The sequence below is a fragment of the Dendrobates tinctorius genome, unplaced genomic scaffold (assembly GCF_039654945.1).
Source record: "Dendrobates tinctorius isolate UK_male_01 unplaced genomic scaffold, ASM3965494v1 ptg000008l, whole genome shotgun sequence".
NCBI lineage: Eukaryota > Metazoa > Chordata > Amphibia > Anura > Dendrobatidae > Dendrobates > Dendrobates tinctorius.
Window position 1 is genome coordinate 43,846,056 of NW_027361676.1, and position 19,498 is coordinate 43,865,553.

A 19,498-nucleotide genomic window follows, 5' to 3' on the forward strand; every position below is an offset into this window, starting at 1 on the left:
TGGAGGAGCTAAACTGGGGGAATATATGGAGCTGGCCAGGGTCCTGAAATCTGATGCCTGAACTTCAGGAGGTAGTAGCACAGCACAGCAGCAGAATAACTGAAGCAGAGCAGCGCATCTCAGAGGCTGAAGATAAAGTCTGTTCAAGGTGTACTATTTTATCAGAATCTAATAGAATGACAGACTGGATTAAAGATAAATTGGATGATCTGGAAAACAGGTCACGGAGGAACAACCTCAGGCTGGTGGGCCTACCAGAAAACATCCTGCATAATCAGCTTAATGATATATTTGAACATGATCTACCTATGACACTGGGCCTTAAACATGTGTGCAGAGTGGAAGCCAGCCTCTCCTAGAACATCCAGAAAAGACAATGAGCATAGGTCAGACTCCACGTCCAGGCCACGCCAGGCAATTGACAAATTTTTGGATTACAAGGATAAAGAGCGCCTGCTGCAAGCATTCAGAAAATGCAGCCAACCCTTATTATTGAGAGGTTTTAAAATCATCCTCTTTAGCGACTACTCAGCAGAATTTTCCATGAGGAGGAAGCAATTCAATGAAGTGTGCCACATGTTGTTCAAATGCAATATCCCTTTTCAGCTGCTGTATTCGGCAAAGGATGGATCCGCAACCCTTTTCAAGGACGCTAAAGAGGCATTTCGGCTCTTCACACTGAGCCCGTGGGAATGTCCATCGTCAGGTAATCCCATGTCACCAAAAAGAACCCAATTTGAAGATTCCAGGAAGAGATTACCAAACTGGAGAAGAAGCACGCGGGAGGACCCGGGGGAGAGAAGCCGAAGAAGCTCTCTGGTCAGGGCTCTGGAGGAGGATTATTGACATTGTCGACTACCCTGTGAAACATACTAGTGGATTATGGTATGCCCTACGCTGGAGAGGAAGTGGTGGGAGCCCTCCAAGGGAAGCTGACTGATAGCTTTGGCTGAGGGCAGATTTAGGCCCTGCCAAAAGTTTTTTTTTTCCCCTTTCTTTCCCCTCAGTGGGAGAGAGGGATTTTGACAGCTTATGTTCGCAGGTTAAGATTCGGAAGTCCGCCCCTGATGGCCTCAAAATATCGGGCACTTTTGACTGTGTGGTTGGAGCAAGAAGAGTTTTTGGTGGATGCATTAGAATAATAGAGGTCCAATGCTTTAATGTTAGACTACAAAGGGGGGGAGGGGGGAAGAGGGTTATATGCCATGTTTCTACGAAGGCATTTTGTTTAGGTTTTTGTTACTGTTTATTTGTTAAGGAACTATGGTTCATTTTGTGGGAGGTGAAAGGGGATAACTTACTGTGTTAAAAACATTTTAGGTTCAGGTCCTACATGCCGACAATTTGCATATCTCTTACCGCTAGATCATAGTTAGAAAATTAACATGGATTTGCAGTCCTCGAGGAAGAGATCAATGGTACTGCGACATTTAAAGAAACAGAAAGGGGATATAGTTCTACTGCATGTGACTCATTTGAAGCAAAATGAGCTATTCAGGATGCATAAGATGTGGGTGGGGGCAGTTTTTGGATCGGGTGCATCAGGTAGATCAGCCGGGGTCATGATATTAGTACATAAGTCTTTTTCTCACACACTTGTGTCTTGTAGGAGTGATAACGAGGGGAGACATGTACAACTAGTGTTAAAATATGAGGAAGGCACTTTGAATATTCACAACATCTATGTCCCAAACACTGAACAAAGGAAATATCTACATGGCTTACAGGAGACTCTGCTCTTGGAAGACAAAAGAGACATTATCATTGGGGGGGACTTTAATCTGGTCATGTCCTGCTCAGAGGACAGACAATCTGTTATGACCCATTCAGACCCACTAGGCCAACAAAGACGGGAGAGAACTGGAGTTTCTGATCTTCAAAATTTCACCAATAATCTAGAAATCAATGATGTATGGAGGTTGAGGAACCCTCTGGGAAGGGAATTCACACATTTCTCACACCCACACCAATCCTGGTCTTGAATTGACTTGTTTCTCGTAGGTGATGCAGTAGTACCGGAGATGAGGGAAATGGAGATGGAAGATATGGTGATATCTGACCATTGCCCAGGATCTATGGATTTGGCAGACAAATTTCTCAGAGGAAAATTAATTGGGGAAAGGGACTCGTCAGGGATGCCCACTATCCCCTTTACTGTTTAACTTGCGATAGAACCTCTTGTGAGATTTCTATGTGGGAAGGACGGTTTTTAGGGTATTCAAGTAGGTCATCGAGTGATTAGAGCGAGTCTATTCTCAGATGACATGGTTCTTTACATGATTGACCCGGTCCCGGGGTTGTTGGGGAAAATGGAAAATTTTGGAAAATTCTCAGGGTTTAAAATCAAGAGATCAAAATGCCAGATTATGTTCCTTAAGAACCGGGCGGGCACTAAAAATAGCCATTCAGGTTTGTCGGCGACTCTGGGAATTTCGTTGGCAAAATAATCCATAAGGTATCTGGGAATACAAATAGTGAGATCAATGTGATTGATATATAGGCTAAATTATGAACCCCTCATTAGCAAAATCGAACATGAATTAAAAAGGTGGGTAGGGCTCCAGCTGTCAGTGTTGGGGAGGTGCCATCTAGTCAAAATGATGAGTTTTCCAAAATTGCTGTATCCTCTCCAAACTGTCCCTTTAATATTGAAACAGGCAGATTTGGTAAGACTCAATAGAGCCTTCACTAGGTTCGTTTGGCAGGGGAAATGGCCAAGGATTAAATTGGGGACGTTAATGTTACCTAAGGATAGGGGTGGGATAGGCTTACCTGACGTAAGAGGTTACAATTTGGCCTGTTTATCACATCATATTCTGGACTGGATTAAAGGCATAAGCAGATACTCGGACTTCGATTTAGACTATGAGTTAAGTAGACCATGGAAATTCGTTTCAGTGCTGCATCTAGAACCCAGACCCCTCCACTACTCAAGTCTGTGGAAGTTTTTAGGGGCATGGTAGCAGCTTGGAAGGCAGTTCGAAAGAAGTTATGTCTCCTCTTGAAATTTTCTAAATATCTGGACCAGTGGGCATATCCAGGTTTCCCCGTGGGGAGGGAAAGTAGAATGTTGCAGCTTGGAGGGAAGGAGGGATTCATTCATTGAGGTATTTATTTCATGCAACAGAGTCACGGTGGCTAAATGGGAAGGAGATAATAGACAAGTTGCACTTATCAGAAGTACATTTCCTGCAATATAAGCAGTTGAAACATCATGTCCTGGATTCCCTTATTAAAGTCGAAATGGAGTATGTGGACAAAACTTGGGATGAAGTGATGTCGTTAGATCTAGAGGAGACTAATGTAACCTAAATCTATGTGATACTGGGGAAGCACCTGTTACCCTCAGGTGCAAAGAAAATATTTAGGGGCTGGGATCGCCAACTCGGAAATTCAGAGAGAGGGGACAAAATTTGAGGGGGTTGGAAAACAGTACGTAAAAATATAATTAATTAAAGACGGAGAGATTCGTACTTCACGATTATTTATAGGGCTATTATGGGGTTCAACATTCCATCTACAGTAGGGGTACCCTGGTCGATAGAATCCAATTCTGCCCCAAATGCAAGGTACAGGGCACAAATATGCAGCATGGACTATGGGATTGTAGGGAAATACAGAGAATTTGGAAAGAGGTCCAAAGGATAATGAAAGATACTGTATGACAGGAGTCAGGATGGCATAAGATCCAAAGATCTGAATTTTGCACTGTTTGGGAGAACTTAGATTGGGAAAAGCAGGTACGCAGATGTTCCACATGATTGCATTAGTGATGAAAAGAATCATACTCAGGGGTGGCTGGCTGAACGCAACGGTCCCCACAATTAAAGATGTGGTTGACGAGGTTCGCAGGGCCCTGATTTCTGAAAGAGTCGAAACGGAAAGAGATGTGGATAAAGAGGCGGAGAAATTCTTCACTAAATGGAGGAGGTTTATAATGAATTTACTTTCTAGATCAAATATCAGGTCGACTGTCCTTCCCTTCTGATGGTCAAGTTGGTACGTCTTTGAAAAATTGCAAGGGATTTTGTGAAAATTAAAGTTGGACTTTTAAAGTCCTTGGGAAATTTATGGAGAGATGCTATACAGGAAACTGACTTTCATTTGATGATTGGTCTAAACCCTTTTTACTCTTGCAACATGGACTTTGGGGGGCTGGGAGGGAAGTGTTTTATTATAGCACCTGATGTTAATCTGGCTATTTTCCCGCTGTGATATAAAGCTATAATTTGGGGGCTCGGTATTGTATAATTGTTAAAATACCAATAAATATATTTTTTTAAAAATGTCAATGAGTTAATAAATAACCTTAGGCGGTCGCCGTTATAATGCGCATCAGCGGTCGCAACGTGATTAAATGACATATTCACTTTCAGTATTTACCCTTATACTATTTTGAATTAAAGAGAAGTAATAAAAATACAATGTTATGGTAATTCTAAAACAACATATGCACACTAATATTATGTTGCATCATAAATATGTTTTCACAAACTTATTTTGTGTGGACAAGGAGTGTAGACGTCATGATTTTTGGTAAGCTGTCTCACATTTGAATTTGTAATGAATATAAATTAATCATGTCAAATAACAGATATACATGGTTTCACTTATTGGAATAGGTATATAAGAATGCTTGTAATGTATTGTTCATATGCCTATGACTAGGAATGAGCGAGGATACTTGTTAGGATTCGGTACTCGGCGAGCAATGCGGTACTCGCGGTACTTGAATCCTAGTGAGTAAATTTGACTACTCACCTCGCAATATTCAGATCTCTCCCTGGCATGTGTCAGCCAATCACAGTAAAGCTACCGCCTTCTTTGTTGTGGCATTACTGTGATTGGCTGGCGGCGCAGCATCATATGTGTGTACGGGGGTCTGTGCGGGCTCTGCCGGGCTGATCGGGGGTCTGTGCGGGCTCTGCCGGGCTGATCGGGGGTCTGTGCGGGCTCTGCCGGGCTGATCGGGGTCTGTGCGGGCTCTGCCGGGCAGATCGGGGGTCCGTGCGGGCTCTGCCGGGCCCGCACAGACCCTCGATCAGCCCGCCAGAGCCCGCATAGACCCCCGATCAGCCCAGCAGAGCCAGCACACACACAGCCCCACAGACCCCCACACACATTCTTCACCCGCACACAGTCTCCGCCCATTACTCGCATTTCCCATAGACATACATTGGACTCGCTACTCATTATGAGTACCAGAGTATTAGGAGATACTCGTTATGAGTACATATGACTAAGAACTTTGTTCAAACCGTGTTGGGTGTTTAGAGGCTGTGCCCCTGCATGATTTTTAATTCTTGACATGAAAATAAAATATTCAAGACGTTAATGAAGAGACCCTTGATGCTGGAACTTTTTTCCTTTCTTTACTATTGCTAATAAACTTATCACACATCACCAAAAAAATCCCCACAGTTCTACACCACCTCACATCACCTTCCTCATCTCTGCCTACTGCACTGCACATACTCTCGGTTCTGCTACTGATCTAGGAGTCACATCCTTCATAACCTCTAATTCCCATCTTCAAAAATTCACTCGTTCTGTCAGTTCTTTGGAATGCACTCTCCCAGATAATCTGGTTAATTTCCAGTTCTCATATTTTTAATTTTACCCTAAAGACACATCTATTTAAATGACAGGTTTATCACATCAAAATACTAATCTAACATAACTGGTTCTTTCTATCATCTGTTCCCAAACTTTTGATGCACTCAGTAGCACTTTGTGTCTGGAAAAGTACAGATAATGGCTGATGACTGGTTCAGACAACTTAACATGAATATCCTTATTTGTTATAAAGATAGCATGATCATACAGTCTAAACACCATTTACCTTTTGTAAGCTTCCTATTTCCTGATAGATTGTAAGCTTTCAAGCAGAGTCCTTTTTCATTTCATTTAAACTGGTGAATTACTCTTTGAGATACTCCATAGTGTCTGATATTTTTGCATATGCACAATTATGGAGGAATATGTTTTTGCTATATGAATACAATTATGTTAAATTATTATTATTATTACAGAGTAATGTTTTTGCCCTAAACCATTGATTTTACATAGACCCAAAGCTTTATGTTTGATGTTTCTTAGCAGATTGGATATTACATATTTTTTCATGTGATTGATATTTTTCTTTATTACCTGGTCTCCTTATGAAGTCTCTCATGTTAGACAATAAAATTGAAAAGTAAAAAAAATTACAATTGACTTTGAATGTTATTTAAAAACATTTCCCTGAACAGCAAAGTTGTTTTATATCAAACTTCTGAATGCATCGTAGATATTGCTTAAGGTGCTCTGTTTTACTTATATTGCTGAGCTTCCCTAGTCAACTTTATTAAAGTTATAAATCACATAGTTTATGCTCATTGGACCCACTGAGCAGTGCTTACACAGCACTATGGTACGTCCACTTTCTTTATCATTTATACGAAGGGTTGAATAATAATGATGTCATAAGGATAAGAAGAGTGGCCTTCATCTCAGTTAGGTCATTTCTATTTCTACAAAGGATTTTACTGGGATTCTAAAGTACTGTGTAATCAGAACCACTGTAATTGCACATCTCTTAAAATTCCAATTGTCTCCAGCGATACAAGAACAGAGAAATGTAATCCTGGACATAATCCAAAGCAATTGCTTTCTCCTTAGAACAGTCTTGGGTAGCATAAAAGAACAATCTGAAACACTACAAAGATTGATATAATTAAATCTGTTTTACTGCCATTTACTATAGTGCACAGTTAATGCAAATTGTTCTTCTTTTGTTTTATTGGCAGTCAAACTGTCACCTGTAAACAATAGAAGTCACATTCTGATTGCATTCCGTAATTTATTTTGTTTGTATTCGCTTGAAATTTAAAGTAAATACATACTGTTTCTAGATTTGGTACACTTTCTTACAGATGATTCTATGCTCATTTTGTGACTTTTATGCTTGTTAATAAAGCAACTGATGTAAAAAAGAGGGGTTCTGCACAACTCATTTCCAGAAACAAAAAGATTAAGACAGTGAGGACCTAATTTCTACACCCACTAAAGTTAACTTCATTAGTTTCACTGAAATTTTAAGAAAACTTGATAAATCAATCACAAAGCCTCTAATTGCCCGGAAACCATATATAACACTTCGAGATCTCCTAGGTGTATATCAAACCCTTATAGAGCTCTGTGATGCAAACATAGCTTTAATAATGTCCAAGTGACCTCAACCTATCTATATGAAAATTGCCGATGACCTGGAAAGCTATTTAATTAGACTCTGCAGTGTCAGATTTTTCAGAATTTTTAAATTGTAGAAACGGTCCAAAAATTATTTCTTTTTTGGAGCAAATACCTGCCCTGCTTGTGTTTGAACAAAGGAGGTGAGAATGAAAGAGGCCATGACTTTATCACTTAAGGCCCCGTCTCACATAGCGAGATTGCTAATGCGTCACTGATTTGTGACGCAACAGCGATCTCGCCTACGATCTCACTACATGTGACATGCAGCAGCGACCGGCCCCCGTGCTGGATATCGCAGATCGTGCAGGAATGTCCTGGGCCATTTTTTCAGCTTCGGCGTCCCGTTGGCCAGCATGCATTGCTGTGTTTGATCGCTGGATCGTTGCTGCGGCGCTGAAGAGATCTGTCTGTTTGGCAGCTTACTAGAGATCATTTAGCGACGCATCAGCTATCCCTACCAGGTCGTATCGTTGTCGGAATCGCTGGTGCGTCGCTAAGTGAAACGGGACCCTTAAGGAGTGAAAAAATTATTCTTGTTTTTCGGCAAATGAAGCCATAGCTTTTTCACTACCAGTCTAAAAATTATTCCTATATTTATGGAGGCAAAACAGGTGTACTTGTTTAAACATGAAAAAGTAAGGCCAGCGTCACACTAGAGAGGAATATGGACGAGTGAGAGGCGATAAAACAATGCATTGCACACGGACCAATGATTCTCTATGGGATAGCTCCCATCAGCCGTATTTTTCTCTCATATTTTCTACGGTCCATGCCAATCGCAGCATGCTGCGATTGTCAGCGTATTACGACCATAGTACGCCAATGCAAGGCTATGAGTGCGCAAAAACATTGCATTACACACGGACCACCCGTGTGACTTGCGAGAAATACGCAATACTTTTCCTGGTGACAGGAAATGGGCCAATCCATCATCAGGAAGCTTAGACATGCAAATTATCTCAAAAAACGCTCCAGACATACAGGAAGTATGCTTCCACGGAGTACAGCATCATGGCACCCTACCAGAATCTCAATGTGGAGCTGCTAATTGTCCTTGTGCGTGATCGCCCGGAATTATGGGACCAACGGGATGCACATTATGCCGACCGGGCAAGAAAGTAGTCTGGCATGGAGTCGCATATGTCGCAAAATGTTCCCTGATTTTGGTGATCGACCACGTGAGGAGCAGCAACACATAAGTATGTGCACATAAATTATGCATGTCAAATTACCTACCATCCCAAAAAAATGTTATAAGTAGGCCCCCCACATCCTGTGCTTCTGATATTGGGCTCTTGTGTCTTGTAAATTATTTTTGGACACACTGTTTGACCCTGAGAGAATGTTACCCTGTCCCCAAGCTCCTCATAATGCCTAGCAAAAACAGTTTAAAGAGTTGCTAATTGCCACATGAGTTACTGTGACCCTGTGCATCTTGCCTGGTTGCAGCATTGCTATATGCCACTCTGGGTAGAACTCACACCCTAGTAGGCCATATGACTTTGATACTAGTTCAAAAACTTGTTTTAGGCAAATTGTAAGTTTTCATTCTTTTATGTCACATTGCAGTCGAAGATGTGATGAGATGCTGGCGCAGCATCTGTGACCAGTATTGTCGTGAGCGCCAGCAGCGGGCAAGAAGTGGTTCAGGGGCCCACACAAAGCGGAAATATGTTTATTTCGACCGCCTCTTGTTCCTCGCTCCAATTATGGATCTCAGACCGTAAGTATAAAAAAAACACCACATGACACAAATGCTTTATAGGGCCCAATCAAAAATTTCCTTTTTCTACATTTTATATTTAATCACAGAACTCACTCTAACATCACTGAAAGGGAGACAGGGTCTGAATCAGAGGCCATCGATCCTGTAGGTGGAGGGGTTGAGCTGTCTGGACCATCTTGTGAGCTTTCAAGGAGCCAGGCCCAAGTCACTTCTCCGGCTTGACCTGATCCTGCCCTAGAACCTGGGCCGCCACCAGAAACACCACCACCAGGAACAGAGCCACAACAAGGACCGTCAGCTACATCACCACTCAACATCCATGATGAACAGGGCAACAGCAGCAGCCCAACTGTTTGCCTAGAGGGCTCCCCCCAGCCTGCTGTGCCATCCAGGTGACATAGACGAAGGCGGCATATCCTTGCCACTGATATCACGACCAATGTGGATACAGGGGCCCAAAATTCCCGTAACAGAGTTGCCACTGATGATGGGGAGGAGGAGTACTCACACAGTCTTGCCCATTATCTACGTTCCCTTCCCCGTGAGGTGTGGCTACGTGTGCGAGGATCCATTCAGATCCTAATTGACGCAAGCACACCCCCCAATACCCTTATGAGCTGTTTGACTTCCTGGAGAGGTGGCAGATGTCACCCAGGAATCTCATGCGTTTTAACCCACATCCCCAAGTGCTTGCTCAATCAGGGTCTTAGGATCCTCCTACACGTGGGCCTACACCTCACCCCCTTCCCCCCCTTCCCAACATTGGCAACATCATTCCCAAATGTCAGGGTATAACCCAGCACACCAATATGGCCACTTGTTCCCAGCCAATGTTGGAGGCTGGTCCCAATCTGGTTGGGGACGACATAGCCATTTTGGTGGTTTAGACTCACGGCCCTACCAGCCTCAACAGGAGAGTTGTCTCCAATATAGTGCCCAGTATCCACCTCAAGCCCATGAGCCGGCCCACTACCTCCATCATGGTCAAGAGTACGCCCCCACACAGGCCGAGGGCCAAGGTGGCCACACTAGCCATCAGGCAACACAGGCTGGGCTGCCGCCTTCTCCACCCCCTACATACTACAATTTATAACTTTGCATGTGTTTTTGTGGTTAAATGCTGTATTTTAAGGCTAAGTGCACACGTACCGGATCTCTCGCGGAAACTACCGTGAGAATTCCGGAATTCCATTCCGCGGGAAAATCGCATTTTAAATTCCCGTGATTTTCCCGCGGAAAAACTAGCATTTTGTAAGCGTAAATAGCTTGCAAAATGCTAGCGTTTTCCAAGCGATCTGCAGCATTGCTTGGAGAACTGATTGACAGGTTGGTCACACTCGTCAAACATAGTGTTTGACGAGTGTGACCAAATTTTTACTACTGAGGCCGCCTATGCGGCATCAGTAGTAAAAGATAGAATGTAAAAAAAAATAAAAAATGGTGTTATTCTTACCTTCCGACGTCCCGCGCAGGCGTTCCCAGTAATCCTTTGCGAAAATGCCCGCGATGACGTCTGTTCTCGCGGGATTGCGATGTCTCGCGGTAATTCGCGATGACGTCGTGCGAATGACCGCGAGACTTCACGATCCCGTGAGAACGGACGCCATCGTGGGCATTTTCGCAAAGGCTTACTGGGACCGGAAGCGTGGAGAGAGGCGGGAAGACAGCGCGGGACGCCGGAAGGTAAGAATAACAATATTTTTTATTTTAAATTCTATTTTTTACAGGGATATGGTACCCAAAGCCCGGAGGACAGTCTCCTCTCCTCTGGACCGTGGGTCCCATCCGCAATTGTTCAGCTTACTTTCCGCATGGTGTGCACAGCCACATGCGGGAAGTAAGCGGAACAATGCATTCCTATGGGTGCGGGATCGCCGCGATTCCGCAAATTAATGAGCATGCTGCGTTTTTTACCGCGAAGCGATTCCGCCGCGGTAAAAACCGCAGCATTAGCACAGCATTGCGGAATCCCATAGGAATGCATAGGATGCTTATTTTTCGCGTTTTCGCGGCAAAATCGCGTGGTTAAAACCGCCACAGAAACGCGAAAAAAACGCCATGTGTGAACTTCTAAGGCCAATTCTGGCCATTTTGCTAAATAACATAAGGCTTCACAAGGCCTTTAAAAAAAAGGATACATAAAAAGTTTTCACTTTCAATTGTTGTTGTCTTTATCAATGATGCACTTACATCATGACATGCTGCCATATGCCTCCACATTGATTTCTAAACAGAGAAAAGACATAAGTGGTTGTAATATATATAGTTTCCCAAAGGCCAAAAAGAAACATTTACAACATAGACACAGCATGCTCTTGCCAAGAAGTTTCCCCCTCAGGTTACCAAATGTAATTTGCGAAAATATCACGCACTTTGAGCCTAGAGAGCGGTCTACGTTGAGGGTTGATAGGTGGTCTCGCCCTATGTACATTGTCTGATCCACGCACAACACCAGCAAAGGAGGAACAATCATGTATCCTGGTGTAGTTATGGGCAACGCCACATGCTTTAATTACTTCATTTACATTTTGTTAACTCAGCTGAATGGCAGACTGGAGGACCCAACATTTTGGCCAACGAATGCCAAAGGAGCACTCCACCAGTCGCCGAGCACGTGATAGGTGCAAGTTACAAATTCAGCGCCGGTGGTCCAGGTTGCGTCGGGGATATGGCCTAATGACATTGCGCGTTAACTGAAAAGCCTTATCTGCCACAAGGACATAAGGGACTGATTCTTGAGTGGATCCTGGTAGCTGGCGTGGTGGTGGTAGATCCAACTGGTTGTTGCGTAGCCGCCGACTCATAATGGAAGTATTGAAGACTCTAGAGTCTCCCGTCCTTCCATAGGCCCCAATGTCACCAATTATAAACTTGTATTGAGGGTCGGCCAGAGCCAACAGTACAATAGAAAAATATTGTTTCTATTTGAAGAATTGTGAGCCAGAGTTTGCCAGCTTACGTACCCGGATATGTTTGCCATCAAGGGCCCCAATCCAATTAGGAAACTGGCATTCCTCCTCAAAGTCCCTTGATATCCTCAACCAGTCTTCCATCCTGGGCTGGGGCATGATGAGTTGATGTAGTGTTGACCATATTTGACTACATGTCGACCTGACTATGCCAGAAATGGTAGATCTTCCAATGAGAAAATCATGGTGGAGGGCTGCAGAAGACAGGCCAGTGGACAGGAAGCAGAAGAACAACAGAAATGGAACATTTTAGAATGCACAAATTAACAAAACACCAGGTACATACATGCCAAACTTGTTAGTGATTCATATCTACTAACACAAATATATTTGGCCGCACAATCACTATGTGATATTCAGTACATATTACACATAACATTCTGGTCTGTAAGTTTATATATATCTGGAATAAGATGAGGGCATTAAACTTCGGACCAAATAAAAAACAGAGTTTGGGCAACACATCATGAACATAGAGAATGTGGTTGTGTAGTACATACCGTAATGTGAGTAGAAGTCGCTCCTCTGCAGATCTAGTTTGGTGCATCCTTTTCTCCTGAAAGGTTATCACAGGATCCCAGGGCGCACTGTCTCCAGGAGTACAGTAGATCAAATGTTGCAAGGCTCATGCGACAGTATTTGTAAAATTTTTCCGGATGATCCCGCAGAGAAGAATAGAGGGGCTGAAAATGACCTCTTGTGAGTCGTTGCCTCAAAAGTGGATGGAACCACATGTGTCTCCTCCTCCTCGGATCCACAATCACTGGGTATAGCTGGCCAAAGCGCCTGGACAAAACCCAGTTGAAGAGAACACAGTCAGTTGGGGTGAACTGAAGTGTGTCAGACATGTTTGCTAACAACCAGCAAGACCCCAACACAAGCAGAGCACCAAAATGGGCAGATTGGAGGCTGCCACCTCATGTTGAGGCAATAAATAGGGTTGGTGCTGATGATTTTAATTATGTGCAGGCCTCAAAACCATTAAATGTCCGTTTTGCAAGCCTGCGAGAAAAAAACGGGTTACGGATGCCATACGGATTACATACGGATGTTTACATGAGAAAAATACGTGGCCACACCCTGACAACGGATGACATACGGAGCACTATTTAGGGACCATTTATGCGTATTACGGATGAAAAATACGGTCCGTATTTTTCTACCTTGTGTGTGACTCCAGCCTTACTGCCAGCAGTGCTGGAAGTTTTGTTGCTTGTAATGATGCCCACTTTTTTCCTGTGGCATAGATTTTTTTTTATATAACGTTACCATTTCTGCAGCCAGCACCACCTTTTGGTTTGACATACATTTTTAATACAAGTGTAATGTTAAAATCGTGACAAAATACTTTTATCACATTTTTTCACCATGATAACATGAACAACTTGTGCCAGTCATTACACTGGTTACCCATCCACTCCAGAATTCAGTATAAACTTATTACCCTCACCCACAAAGTCCTCCATGGCTCAGCACCACCCTACATCTCCTCCCTTGTTTCAGTATACCACCGTACCCGCGCCCTCCGCTCTGCTGATGACCTGAGGTTAGCATCCTCAATAATCAGAACCTCCCACTCGGTCTCCAAGACTTTACACGTGCTGTGCCAATTCTTTGGAATGCACTTCCCAGGTCAATACGATTAGTCCCCAATCCCCAGAATTTTAAGCGTGCCCTGAAAACGCTTTATTCAGACTGGCCTATTGCCTCAACACATTAACCTAATCTATCCCTGTGTGCCACAGCCAAAAGTTTTACCATAACCAGGTTCCCCGCATCAAGTTCCCACATGCTTTATGCATCCATTAGCCCTCTGTGTCTGAACTGTTACACACTTAACATTAAGGCTGGTCCATACAATCAGGGCAACTGTTACCACCCACCTTTCATGCCTACCTCTTTCCTCATAGACTGTAAGCTTGCGAGCAGGGCCCTCATTCCTCTTGGTATTTGTTATAATCTATGTGATTATTGTTATGCTGTAATGTCTATTGTCTGTACAAATCCCCTCTGAAATGTAAAGTGGTGCGGAATATGTCGGCGCTATAGAAATAAAATTTATTATTAAATTTATTATTATTATTATGAAGACATGAAGGTAATGGTGAATAGTAGAGTTGAGCGAAACGGGTCGGTCAAATTCATAAGTCGATGACTTTCGCTGAAGTTGGGTTTCATGAAACGAAACCTGACCATAGCGTGAGGTCAGCCACGAGGTCGGCAACCAGAGTGCCAAAGTCGCGTTTAAAATGATGCTTCCAGCGCCCTTTTTCAGCCAATGATGGAGGACGCACATTGTGGGCAACGCGATGACATGGGCATCGGTCACCACCATCTTTGAGAAGGGCATGCAAGTGATTGGCTTGCTTTGTGTGGCGTCACAGGGGCTATAAAAGGGCGTGCACGCTGACCGCCATCTTACTTCTGCCGATATTAGCATTAGGGAGAGGTTACAGCTGCTGATTCTGAATAAGGGAGAGCGTTAGGCAAGGAAGAAGAACAAAAAAACTGCTTCTGCTGTTAGCAATTTCCACTGTACAACACAACAGTTTGTGTTCAGTGACAGGGGAGGCTATATTTTTGTGCATCAGCTCTGTTGGTTATTAGGCTGCCTTATAAGGCTCCCTGTTAGCTGCATTGCTGTTTGCACACTGTTGTGCAAATTGCTTTTTTAAAAGCAAAGATACTTTTCTTCCTCTTTTCTGCACAGTTACCAAGCGTTCATTTTTCCACACTTTTGTGTGCAGCAGTCCTGCTTATTAGGCTGCCTGCTGCCATACTTGGACTGAGAGCATCATTGTCAGCCTCCTAAAATCTCTAGGGAGATTCAAATTCTCCCCAATACTATATACACCTTGTACTTTGTCATACACCAGCCAATTTCAGCCTGTTAAATTGAGGTGTAATCTATAGTGGGCCTGAGATAATAGTTCAGCCTCCTAAAATCTCTAGGGAGATTAAAATTCTCCACAATACTATATACACCTTGTACTTTGTCATACACCAGCCAATTTGAGCAGGGGGTTGGACCAGATGGCCCAGGAGGTCCCATCCAACACTACGATTCTATGATTAATTTCAGCCTGTTAAATTGAGGTGTAATCTATAGTGGGCCTGAGATAATATTTCTCCCCAAAGCTATATACACCTTGTACCTTGTTTTACAGTACCATATAGCTGGTGGTATTTTGGGTACCTTTTTCCAAAAATGAGGATGTATGGTGGAAGAGGCCGTGGAAGTGGGCGGGGGTTGCCAGCTGGTACTGATGGTGAGGGTGGTGGTGCATCTGCTCCACAAGGCCTCAAAGGCTCCCTTTTCTGGGAGTAGGTAAACCACTTTTAAAGCCAGAGCTTCAGGAACAAGATTTGGCTTACATTGCTCTATCGCCTCCTCTTCGTGAATTCCCCAGTCCAAGATGAATCGGACATGGAGTGCAATGATGCACAGCCACTGCTAGATTTTTCTGCTGGTACATTCACTCAGAGCACTACATTGTCCTCGCAGTTTACTGAGGCAGAAGCAGACCCCGATGAAACTCAGGTGCCCATTCCCACATATTATACCACCTTACACGGTGACACAGAGGAAGGTGCACATGAAATTGAAGAGGAGGTGATGGATGACCCAGTTGTTGACCCAGATTGGCATCCATTGGGGGAAGAGGGTGCCGCTGCCAATAGCTCAGAAGAGGAGGAGGAGTATAGGCAGCAAGCAGTGACATTGCAACAGCTGTTATCTGGCAGGCCTGTAGCAGTCCTAAAACGGTTTGCAAAAATCCAAAGAGTTGCAGGACAGCTTGGCCAGATGGTCAAATTAGCACAGCGTGCAAGGCCTCAAAATGTCTTCCATAGTAGGAAGAGTGCAGTGTGGCCTTTTTTATTAACAAAATCCTAATGATCAGGCAAAAGTTATCTATAAGAAGTGCGCAAAGACCTTTAGCCGAGGGAAAAATCTGAGAAATTTGAATACCGGTTGCATGCTTAGACATTTAACCACCATGCACTTGCAAGCGTGGACGGACTACCAAACCTCACGTACCACATGTGCACCTGCTCCGAATCAAGGTAGTCAGCAACGCTACATCGCTTCCCCCACTGTAAGCCCACCGGTTAGCACACCACCAGTAGCAAATGTTGAGGTGTCGTCGCAAGGCCAAAGCAGTCGGGGAATCACAATGTTATTGCTACGAAAGACTGAATCTAGGCAATCAGCAACACCACCAACACCATCACCAACCCTCTCTCAGTCCGCCATGTCCATCGCTAGTTCCACCATATGAAGCTCTCAAGTCCAGCTCACCCTACCAGAGACACTGAGTAGGACAAGAAAGTACTCATCCTCTCATCCACGTACACTGTTTGAACGTCCACATTGCCAAACTAATCTCGTTAGAGATGATGCCCTATCGGTTGGTTGAAAGTGAAGCTTTCCGTGAGCTCATGGCCTGCGCAGTACCACGCTATAACCTACCCAGTCAGCACTTCTTTTCTCGCAAAGCCATCCCAGCCCTCCACCTGCATGTGAAAGACCGCATTGTCCATGCACTCAAGCAATTGGGGTCCACAGGGGACAGCGGCGGTGGGACAGTGCTGCCTATCCCATGGTTTAAGAAGCAGTTGGCTGTAGGCGTTCGACCCTCCTCCTCCTCCAGAAGCGAAAGCTCGTCCACAGAGCGCAGTCGCACGAGCACTCCATCCGCAGCTGCCAGTGTTGCACACGAGGTGTCCCACTATCGAACAGCTACTGGTAAGCATCAGCAGGCTGTGTAGAAGATGATGTGTTTTGGGTCAACTGACACACCGCGGAGGCACTGGCTGACTACTTGCAGCGACAAACTGAGTCATGGTTGGGCAGTCTACATCTTGAGGCAGGCAAGGTAGTTAGTGATAATGGCCGGAATTTTGTGGCAGCCATAGCCCTTTCAAAACTCAAACACATACATTGCCATTTTTTCAACTTCCCAAACTGGGCTGCCTCCCCCCCCCAGGGCCGGGGTCACCACTTGACGTGTTCACTAGTGTTGAGCATTCCGATACCGCAAGTATCGGGTATCGGCCGATATCAGCGGTATCGGAATTCCGATACTTAATTCCGATACTTTTTTCATATCGGATTCCGGGATCGGAATCGGAATAGGAAGTTCCCATCATGCTATGAGCCTGCTTGCTTTGATTAAGCCAATGGGAATCCTCCGAAGTGTGGGCACATCCTGTTAGGCATGTAGGCATGTTAACTATTGGCATGGCTGTGATTGGCTGCCGAAATGATGTCATGATGCACTATAAAAGCCACCGCAGCCGCCATTTCTGGTCACTCTGCTGTGAATTCAGTTAGGGACAGGCTGCTGTAGAAGACTGTGAGGGACAGTTAGAAATAGCGATTCTAAAAACAATATTGTGCTTTATCCAGGCTACATAAACCACCACTGTAGCTTGCTTTTCCCTAGCAGCGCTGTTTTCACAGCTGTCTGCAAGGGCTGTGTGAGTGCAGCTCACGCTGTGGAGTGGGTCCTGCAGCCACGTCAGGCTGTAGGCCACCCAGTGTGATCACTGCTGCCTCATACATCTTTTATTTTTTGAGCTGCATTTTTTAAATAATTTCAATCTAGTGTGCTTCCATCCGTATCCATATACGTTGGTTGCAAACACTAGTAGTAGACAGCGGAGCCTTTCTGCAGCCTTTCAGTGCTAGTGTCCACTTTGCTGCACTGTTCACGGCTGTCTGAGAGGTCTCTGACTGTGTGTGAGTGCAGCTCACGCTGAGTAGTGTGTCCTGCAGCTACGTCTGGCTGTAGGACGCTCAGCGTGCGTCACTGCCTCACACATATTTTTATTTGAGTGCAGCTCATTTTTTCTTCTATTAGTGTGCATCCATCCGTCTCCATCTACGGTGGTTGCAAACACTATATAGGAGTACACAGCGGAGCCTTTCTGCAGCCTGTCAGTGCCAGTGCCCACTTAGCTGCACTGTTGACGGCTGTCTGAGAGGTCTCTGACTGTGTGTGAGTGCAGCTCACGCTGAGTAGAGTGTCCTGCAGCTACGTCTGGTTGTAGGACGCTCAACGTGCGTCACTGCCTCACACATATTTGTCTCTGAGTGCAGCTCATTTTTTCTTCTCCTATTAGTGTGCATCCATCCGTATCCATCAACATTGGTTGGTTGCAAACACTATATAGGAGTAGATAGAGGAGCCTTTTTTTCTGGCTTGTGCCCTGCCGGCACAGCCAGATTAGTATTACCCAATTTTTTTGGAGCCTCATCTTTTGCATTGTAGGTTACCTGCCTGCATTGTAATAGCTCCAAAAAGTTGGTGATACTATCAGTTTCAATTCTTTGTTCTCATACTTTGAGTTTGTTTCAAACAAAGAAACCACATAAAAAGTTTACCAAACACTACATTTTGAACTTGTGTAGGCCACATCAGCTCCTATTAAAGTCTAGTCCACACACACACACTTCATAAAATTAGTGTTTCTTGTACCTGTAACCAGCTGTTCAGGAATAAGCACACTAAGGCCCCCCTTTGTCCTTTTTTGCCTATCTTAAGCAGTCTTGCAAGATGAAGAAGGCAGGGAGTAAGGCGCGGGGGCGTGGGCGTGGGCGTGGAGTTTCAGCAGGGAGAGGACGTGGGGATTCTGCAGGGAGAGGACGTGGGGATTCTACAGGTAGAGGACGTGGGGATTCTGGGCCTGCTGCGGGCACCAGTGGATCAGCATCCCCCAGTTTTAGCAGGCAACAGTCCTTTATGCGCAGCTTTGTAGGACCTCAACGTACCCCACTGCTGCGGGAGGAACAAATTGAAGCCGTTGTCGGATGGATGGCAGCTAACGCATCGACTTCAATTACTTCCGCATCCTCTCAGGGTCAGAGCACCGAAGAGCAACCATCTGTCTCTTCACCACCTGCCAAAGTGCCCAGGCAGTCAGAGAGACATGGACAGGAGCCATCACAATCTCTACTTCTGTTCTCGGAATCTGTTGGCTTGGAAAGAGGGGGCCAGCCAAGCAGCATTCCTGAATGTGAAGAAGAGGGAGTATGCAGTGATGCGCAACTTCTTTGTCCCTCTGAATCTGAAGAGGCGAGTGGGCCAGTGCCTATGGTCAGCACACCTCAGTACGCATCAGATGATGACGAGACTCAGTTGCCACTTTCTGGTGCGTACGGTGCTGGCGAGACAACCCCGGAGAAGCAGCTGTTTGAAGAGGGGAGGGAAGATGATGAGGTCCTTGACCCATCATGGCGTGAGCAACAGGAAGGTGGTGGGAGCAGCTCGGAGGAAGAGATTCCCCTACCGGCCAAAACAGGAGGCAGAGGGAGGGGGAAGACTTGGTTGCCTGTACCCTCCACTTCGGCACCCGTTAGGAGCATTCCTCCTTCCAAAGGCAAACCGGGCGCTCACAAGAGTTGCAGTGCGTGGTCCTTTTTTGACACAGTTGCAGATGACATTTGCTTTGTCAAATGCAAGCTGTGTCATCAGAGAGTCAAAAGAGGGAGAAATGTCAGCAACCTCAATACCACAAATATGTGGAAACATGTGCGCACCAAGCACGAGTTGGAGTTGCAGAGACA